Source organism: Schistocerca piceifrons, chromosome 3 (assembly GCF_021461385.2).
Source record: "Schistocerca piceifrons isolate TAMUIC-IGC-003096 chromosome 3, iqSchPice1.1, whole genome shotgun sequence".
Lineage (NCBI taxonomy): Eukaryota > Metazoa > Arthropoda > Insecta > Orthoptera > Acrididae > Schistocerca > Schistocerca piceifrons.
Window position 1 is genome coordinate 924,029,867 of NC_060140.1, and position 9,394 is coordinate 924,039,260.

The window sequence follows — 9,394 nt, forward strand, 5'->3', positions numbered from 1 at the left end:
AAGGTGAATAACTGGGAAACAATAGATTCCTATTGCACGTAATTAGTTGTGAATGACAACATAGCTCGCGAGATATTCACTTCTAAATGTATACTACGTTTTCACTGTAGAAACCTCCGAAATCTCACAAGTTCACAAGTCCGCACTCCGAAGTATTTCTATGTCTCACGACCACGCGCAAACCACGCCACTCTCCAAGTCCCTCTCGCGACCGTGCGTCCCTCGCGCCGTCCTGTCCCATACTCCACGTGTCCTGTGCGACTGTCCCCCGCGCCCCCACTCGTCCAGCTAACGTTAGGCACCACGTGTTTGCTACCGGGCCCCGACGTGCCGAGTAACACGTTGGTCCACACAGGGTCATTATGCAAGCACTTATTCCGCTTGGCATTGAACGATAGTTTTATGTCCCCCTGAGGATTATCGTGCCAAATTCTGTCTATCTGGAGGTTATACCGTCGAAATCCCGAGCTTATTGGTGGGCGCTTCCTTAATGCTCGGAACGTTTTCAACTGAAGACCTGTCCGGTGACCTTGCTGTACAACGTAGGGTCTGGCAAGCACGAAAACAGAAACTCTCGCCGTCTGTGAACGGGCATTATATTTTTGGATTGTAAACCCAGCCTGGATTTCCATGAAAGGCAACAGAACGGGGCGCTGAATTCACCGATGTGCCTCTGTGCTGTAAGGGTACCGTGGACGACAATCGTAGGTGTTCTGTTGCGAAAAGAAATGGCACCGCAGACAATCGCTCCTGGTGGTCGGGTTTTATGGTGGGCGGCAATCAGGTTGGTATCCAACCTCTGTCTGTGGCGTCTCGAGACACATCTTCGCTGATCATCAGCGTTCAGTTCGTTCCAGTCAATGAGATTCTAGGCCAAAGACGTATCTGGAGACACCCCAGACGGTCGAATACAAACCTGACTGTCGCACGCCATACGGACCGGCTACCAGAAATAGTACTCTGGGGTTCCGTTTCTCTTCGTAGCAGGATCCCCTTGGTTGTCATCCAAGGCGCCCTTACAGCACTGCGGTACTGTAGGGAAGCAGCCTACTCACGCTGTAATAAATTCACATCAGTCTTTCCATTGCTTGCCAGCCAGTCCGCTGTAATTAGCTCTGATGTCATAAATGTCGCGCAATACTTTAAAAATAAAGTAAATAACCTGAAACGGTTCTAGCATGTCAGGAGTAATACTAATATGTGTTGAATGTCAGTTCAATAACTTTAACCATTTTCGAAATTTGGATGTTTTTCTGTAAAAATCATTGGCGCAACAGAAAAGAGCTAGAGACTTAAAAATTTATATTTAGATTCCTTTTTCATAATAATTTAATAGAAACAGTATTCTGGATCCCATAAATTAAAAATTTTGTTGGAATTCATAATTTTCTGGTTTTTGTCTTAAAAATTAAGGAAGCAAGGTAGATTAAGTAGGCTAATAAATAAGGCTAGGATGTTTAGATTTAAGTAGAATGGAGATCCGCTATAATCATGAAGATGTCAGAAATTTCAACTGAATTACTATAAAACTATAGCGATAGCGTATCTCCAAAGGGCAAGTTCAGAGCTCGTCTACTGCGTGTAGTGTAATTAAATTAATTCTCTCGCCCAAAATAATTGACTTAGCCACATCAGATTTTTATTATGATTACTTACCTGTGTGCTGAATGCACATTTAAATTGAGAGCTTCATCGGGCATCAGCGAAAGAAGCTATGATTTATTCGATAACTTAAAGTGGTGCGTTACTAGCCCAGCGGCTAGTCGGGAGAGCCGATTTGATCAGGCGTTCCCTTAGCCGTCCGCACCGCGGCTTTATATATAAGAACGCTGCGCAATGAAGAAAGGCCCCAGTTCTCTCCAGACGCTGAATAGCACACCATCTGTGTCGGGAGTGATGTCGCGTCGGTATCATTGCTATAAACAGCCTCGGATGCCGTATTAAGTTACTCGGCATACGAGTAACCATGAAATCATTTTCGAGAGAAGTGTAAATTCTGGGATGACTTTAATTATCTATCTTCAGTTTGCGTATGTCGTATTTTCACGTGCCGCCGCGGGGCAGACATTCTACCATTATTTAGCGTGGCGTTTGATGAACATTATCATCAAATTATGACGAGCATTCACTTAAACACTTAATTTGGACAGTTATAGTTGCATCAGCGCATTAGAGTCTGAACTGCTCTCTTAGTCAGATTGTGTGGATTCTTTTTTTTTCATCTGTGACTTTCAGAATACAGAGAACGTTTTTTCACGATCGTTTTTGATTATGAATCCCAGACAATCTCCTAATTCCTCAGAGCTATAAGCTGTAGCTGCAAGTGTATTTCTCAAATGAAGTGGGTACTAGGAATTCTAATTACAGGCTTCTCACTTTGCTAATCACTTTCTGGTTGCCAAAATTGTAGTTAGAGAGCCAGTGTTGAGAACGGCAAAACAACAGCATAAATAATAGGAACATTTGTATAACAATTAATTCCACCCGCAGCCTCACATATGGTTAAACGGCAGGGAAATGCATCTTTTCTACGTTACAATTCTACATTTAATAACAACTAAATTCCACCCGCCGCCCACAGTACATCGAAGATATTCTCCGCCCGGTTTTATTGCCCTCCACAGCAAGTCATCCTGGGATTACATTTCAGAACGGTAACGCCCGCCCACACAATGCTGCTTGTCTTCTTACTTGCCAAAAGCTATCTTGGCCAGCAAGGTCACCTGATCTCTTCCCAGTTGAGAATGTCTGGAGCATTGTGGGCAGGGCAGTCCAACCAGTTCAGGATTTTAAGATCCAAAGCGCCAATTAGAATGTGGTGCGATATCCCTCTGGGCATCTAACAGCTCTGTCAGTCAATAGCAAGCCCAATAACTGTTTGCATCAGGATCAGAGGTGGACCAACGTGCTGTTGACCTCCTCAGTTTTCGAAGCTCTATCTTTTGAATGAATCATCCAATTTTCCTGAAACTTTAATCATTGTTTATCTGTACGTGTCCATCACATCTACCGATTTCCATTCAGATAAGTCCTACGTGGTGCATCTTTTTTCTTCTTTTCTTCCGTTTTTAAAAGGTATATAGTCGATTTGGTGATGCAGAAAATGGCCACATTAACCAAGTTCAACATCATGTTGAATATAAACTGTATTATAGAAATAGTTACAAAACTCTCTGAGGATTAGCTGTTGCCTTCAAGTGGTTAATAATCTTATGCCTTAGAGTGAAATACAGTCTATGACAAACAACAAAGTTATTTCATAGGCGTCGGGTAAGCTGACGACATTAAGGTATGTTACGACATTTCTAACCTTCACTTTGAAGTCAAATAAAATGATAATTAAATCAATATCCTAAGCTGTCTACAGGCGTTAATATACATTAACGGGGAGAGCTAAAAATGTGTGCCCCGACCACGACTCTAACCGGGGATCTCCTGCTTGAATGGCAGCATCTGAGCCACCGATAGCACAGACGACAGTGCGACTGCAGTGATTTATCCCTTACACGCTCTCCGTGAGACCCGCATTCCCAACTTAATATCCACACACTACATTCGTAGTGCCCCTGCCCATTACACTCATTACTCGCGCCAACCTTACCGAGTCCCGTAAGAGTTCGGGCAATGCGTGTGCATCCAGCACATAAGAAGGTCAGTGGCCGTTTAGCCTTAACTATATGAAGATGGTATCTGTTCTTTCGGACATGTCCGAAAGAACAGATATCTTCATATTGCAGTCAAATAGTTTACTTGCAGAAAAGGTATTACTTCAAGCAACCTCATTAAATCAGACCTCTTAGACATTTCCTAAAAATCAAGCTTTAGATAAACCTGTTTTTGTTCGTGATAGTACCATCCGTCATCTTACCCTAGAGGAAGCGTAAGATGGCTTAGGGGTATCGGTAAGATGACGAAATGAACATTTTGTTTGGGAACCCAAGACATTTTATTGGTGTTTATCTATTTACCACAAAAGTGACAAATATAACATTTCTTCTTTGCTTCGCTGTAATTTAAACCAGTACCGTGCGCATGAACCCACTCTTGGCATCGAGATCATTGATACCACATTTCTGTCTTCCCAGTCTCACGGCGAAGGATGCAGTCTCCTCTATCGACGTAATTGGAATCACAGTCGGCGTACTCAATTTCGATGAATGAGTTTGAAGATGAGTCGCAGAAATCTGTACAAGGATCCCTTATTTGTTTCGTTCCAAAATCTCCACCGAATGCAAGTTTACACTTAGGACCTTTTCTTCTTGCCTTTGCATTCGATTTCCCTTTTATTTTTTTTATTTTTCTTCATTTTTCTCTCTTGTTTGTTTTCCTCAATGTCGTCTTTCCTTCGTCTCTTTCCTTCTTTAGGACCTTCGTTCATTTTTTGCCCCTGCATACGCATTCTCCTTTTTTTTTTACATTTCTTCATTTTTCTTTCTTGTCTCTTCTTCTCATTGTACTCGTTCCTTTGTTTTCTTCAGAGCTATTTTGACGCTGTGCTGGCTAGTTATAGAGATGTCATCTTATTTCTTCGGTTTCATGGACCTCCTTTAGCTGTAGCTTGAGTGAACGGAGGTTAAGCAGGGGTAGATGTAGAGTTAGAAGCAGGTAAGAGCACTGATAATTTACCAAGTTCTGCGTGGAGTAATTGCGAAAGGAGAATTCGACACATCGCCCCTCCATAAACTCGCCATCTTAACAGCAGTTGACATTTGTATACAGACTTAAACATGCAGGAAGTCTTACAGAATAATTTCATTAAACCGTTATTAAAGCATCAGTAAATCTATAATGCTTAAGTCGAGGTAACTAATATTTATTAACATAAAATTGTTAGTGTAATATACTTATTTAAGGCATAGAAAAAGCTCTATAAAAACGGTGTCCACTTCCAAACCACAGCTCTCAACAAAACAAAAAAAACTACGAAGCAAGGCTACAGTTGGAGTCACGAACGATGGCGGTCAAGAATAGGCTTGTTCTGTGCATCTACGTCACGCATCCTTCGACAGCCAACGAACGTTCGCTTCTGCTGTCAGTGCACTGTTGTTAATGTAGTAACCATTGTGAGCATTAAACCTCATCGTAGAGAATTATTTAGTGAATTTTTATTCTATTTGTTGCAAGTTGCCACGGCTGATGGTGATGTTACGCAACCAATTCTGCACAAGCAAACGAGAGACATAATTTACAGCAGATAAGCTTTCTTCAAGCACAGAGCAACCATACGCCATTACCGCAGCCGTCGCTTTGAACCAGGAACAATGCAATTCCTGTCCGTAGTTTGAGGTGTGCGCCATATTTCGTGGATCGGATATAGTTCAACAGACATGCCTGTACAGTGCACTAAGGAAGCAATACCATAGTGCACGTAGCTTCATCTGTACAATTATCGGTGAAATTGAAAATTCATCTTAAACTCCTCGTCAAGCTGGGTAGCTTCCCCCTACTGCTACTGCACCGTCTGTCTTGTAACGTCTGCCAGTGGAGTGTGTTTAGCATCTCAGCAACGCTCTCTCGCCAGCTAAACGATCCCGTGACGAAACGCGCCGCTCTTCGTTGGATCTTCTCTACCTCCTCTATCAGTCCTATCTGATAGCGATCCCAGATCGGTGAACAGTACTCAAAAATCGGGCGAACAAGCGCCTTATAAGCCACTTCTTTCGTGGGTGAGTTACATTTCCTTAAGATTCTTCCGATGAATCTGAGTCTTGTGTCTGCTTTTCCAACTATCTATTTTATACGGTCATTCCACTTAAGGTCGCTCTGGATAGTTACGCCTAGATAGAAACTGTTATCAGTAGTGTAGCTATACAGTAGTGGATTCCTTTTCCTATGTATGCGCAATATGTTACGTTTATTTACGTTCAGGGTCAACTGCCGGAATCTGCACCATTCATCAATTCTCTGCAGGTCGTTGTGAAAACTCTTACTAACTTCTGGCGTTTCTACTTTGGTATAAATAACTGCATCATCTGCGAATAGCCTTAAAGAGCATCCGACGCTTTCTACTTGATCATTTATATATATTGTGAGGAGCAACTGTCATATCACACTTCAATGTGGACTCCGGACGTTAACTTTACCTCCGTCGGTTTAGTTCCGTTAAAGGCGAGGTGTTGATTTCTACCTGCAAGAAAGCCTTGAATCCAATCGCAGGTCATTCGGCCACAAAGTTAAACTATGAAATGACAGTTCCCACTTCACTGAAAAGCCGGTTACGTAGTGGACGGGATAAACGCTAGGGAAGAGGTAAAGACGGAAATCTGGAGATTCATTAAGGTGTACGATCCGCATTCTACGATAAAACCTAGCAGGCTGTCTGTAACATCTCTGGCACCAAAACTTCTGTAACGAAGAATATCAGTACTCAGAGACACGTGTTCCGTATTTGCGCCGACCGTCATGTCCGAGAGGCGGCGTGCAACGGCAAATGGATACTTCCTAAACAGATCCAGCTGGCTAGTTCCCAACATCAAGGCAGATGTTTACAGGTCTAATCCCTGTGAACTACACTGAACAGAGCGCTCAGGCTATTTTTGAATCGTACCACGAGAGGAAACGAACCGCGGGTGAATTTTACTTGCAGTAATATCTCCTGACATACTGCAGGCAGCGATTTTGCTTCGCTCCAAGAACATCAGACAGAGATGGCCACTTATTGGTAGAATGTTAGCCTTCCACGAAGCTGTCGCAAGTGTTCGTGAAAGCTAGTGCGTTTGTTGGGATTTCCGTCTCCTCACGTTGGAGGTGGCTAGAGACGTATGTGGAAAATATTAACATCACACTGCCTGCGTTGTGCTCTTTAAAATTAGAACTACCGCTGAAAGCTGGTAGTCAAGGGAAGGCAAGTTTCGTTTACGATTGTGGACGGGGCCGTAATCAGTTTACTATTGGTTGCCTTTTACAGTTACACACAATTTATTTTAAACCAGTAATTCCAGACTCAACAATAAATAAAAATACCACACGGTATTAATGAAGGAAATAATAACTGCGGAAATAATAGTGCTTTTTTATTGAGTTATAATTTAGAAAATCACATTTACATACATATACAGCAGATAATGTTTTAAAGCAAGCCACTGTGTTGTGGGCAGAAGGCCTTGCACGACAGGAATGGAAATAAATTAAGAAATGATTAAAACTCGCTGCAACTTACAAATTAAAGGTAATGAAATATTAAAGGCAAGTCACCACAAACACAGCAGAAGGCATCAGACGACAGGAATGGCAGTAAATAAGGTTTAAAGGCTTACTGCGTATATACAAGTACCAAATTAGAATTTTAAGGTAAGTGACCACAATCACGGCTGAAGGCCTTACACGCCAGGAACGGCAATAATATAAAAAACAGCAAAACACAATAGCTGAAAAACAACAAACACAATAGCGAAACGATAACTAAGAGAACAAGCAATTGATCACCAAACCGGTGAAATAAGATTTATTCCAGAAGGCGACCAGAACTATTAACTAGATATACATAATCTTTAACATAGACATTATCAGGTATTAATAAATAATACAATAATATGATTCTTGAGTTTCTCCCGGTGTATTTGATAATCAAAATATTCACGGGTGTGCTGCCGGTCTATAGTGTCCAACGGGCACAATATTTCGGCGATCATACATGTCGCCATCATCAGGTGAACTGACGGACTGAGCTCCTGTGAACGTGCCGGCACGGAGATCCGTACGCTATGGCTGCTCAGAGGGAACTGGGTTCGGTCGCGGCGGCGGCCGACTTAAATACCCTCCGCCCGCGGCGTGCTCCCTCCGCCGTCCGCGCCCCGCGCCACAGTCGCGCGGTGGAACAGATTGCGACGGCGTCTGAGATGACGTCGGTGTGATATCTCTGTCCGCCGTGGTCGTCACAACTATACGAGGATCGATGCCGTGAACACCAGAAGCACACTCGACTGATGTATCCGAGCAAGTCGGCGGTCGCTGAACATTGTTTGTCGGAAAATCACGCCATGGAGTATGACCGCACGAGGATTCTGGTACAGACGTCGAGATACTGGGACAGCGTTGTTAGAGAGGCCATCGAAATTCGCACCAATGACGACCTCATAAACCGTGACTGTGGCTATAATCTTAGCAAGGCTTTGGAACCAGCGATTGAGTTAATCAAGAGTAAATCGAGCAAACGTATAGTTGTGACGACCACGGCGGACAGAGCCATCACACCGACGTCATCTCAGACGCCGTCGCAATCTGTTCCACCGCGCGACCGTGGCGCGGGGCGCGGACGGCGGAGGGAGCACGCCGCGGGCGGAGGGTATTCAAATCGGCCGCCGCCGCGACCGAACCCAGTTCCCTCTGAGCAGCCATAGCGTACGGATCTCCGTGCCGGCACGTTCACAGGAGCTCAGTCCGTCAGTTCACCTGATGATGGCGACATGTATGATCGCCGAAATATTGTGCCCGTTGGACACTATAGACCGGCAGCACACCCGTGGATATTTTGAATACAATAATAAAACACAAGGACCGGTACATAAGTTCCTTAAAGGGTACTGAGGCAGAAGGCGTGGACTAAGTAGCGTTACACTGAACTACTGGCAATAAAATCTCCTTTTAGAACACACAAGTCTTACAAGAACCAAGGGTCCACAGACGGTTCTCCAGGAATCGACGTCTGAGGAGGTCCGGCAACAAACACTTTCGCGAGCGATGAAATAGGCAGCCAGGAGTTGCATTCACTTCATAAGATGGTAGCTAAGACTAGTGGCAGTCTAACGAATGACTAATGATAATCTCGCTGAAGCTACCTGTCGTCCGATAAACCAAATGCAACGATGGATCAATACGCCAAAGCCGGAAATGGTGGTCTGCACTACGTCCCCAGTATAGTGTGTTTAGAGCGCCCGGAGCGAGAAAGGAACTACTACCACCGGACTAGAACAATCACCAACCGGCCTACAACCAAGAAAGCTGTCAAAACTACACGTCTTACCGGACAGTAGCGGCAAGGCGAGGAAACGTACACTGCCGTTACATACACTAAACCCCAGGGCAGGTAACTGGGGCGTTAGAAGCCACCAGGCAAGAAAAATTACCGCTGGTTGAACTTAACAAATTGTAAGAAGTTGAACGCAGTAAACAGTAATAAGAAGTCGAGGAAAGCTAATCAGTTCCGCCTTCCCGAAGCACTCCACTCGCTGCTCTTCGCCTCGGCGACACTACGAGCAGCAAGACGAACCCAAGTCACTGGAGAAAAAATGGTTCAAATGGCTCTGAGCACTATGGGACTAAACATCTATGGTCATCAGTCCCCTAGAACTTAGAACTACTTAAACCTAACTAACCTAAGGACATCACACAACACCCACAAGTCACTGGAGAATCGCGAGAGGTCACAATGGTGGAGGTTTCTCGACTTGGATTG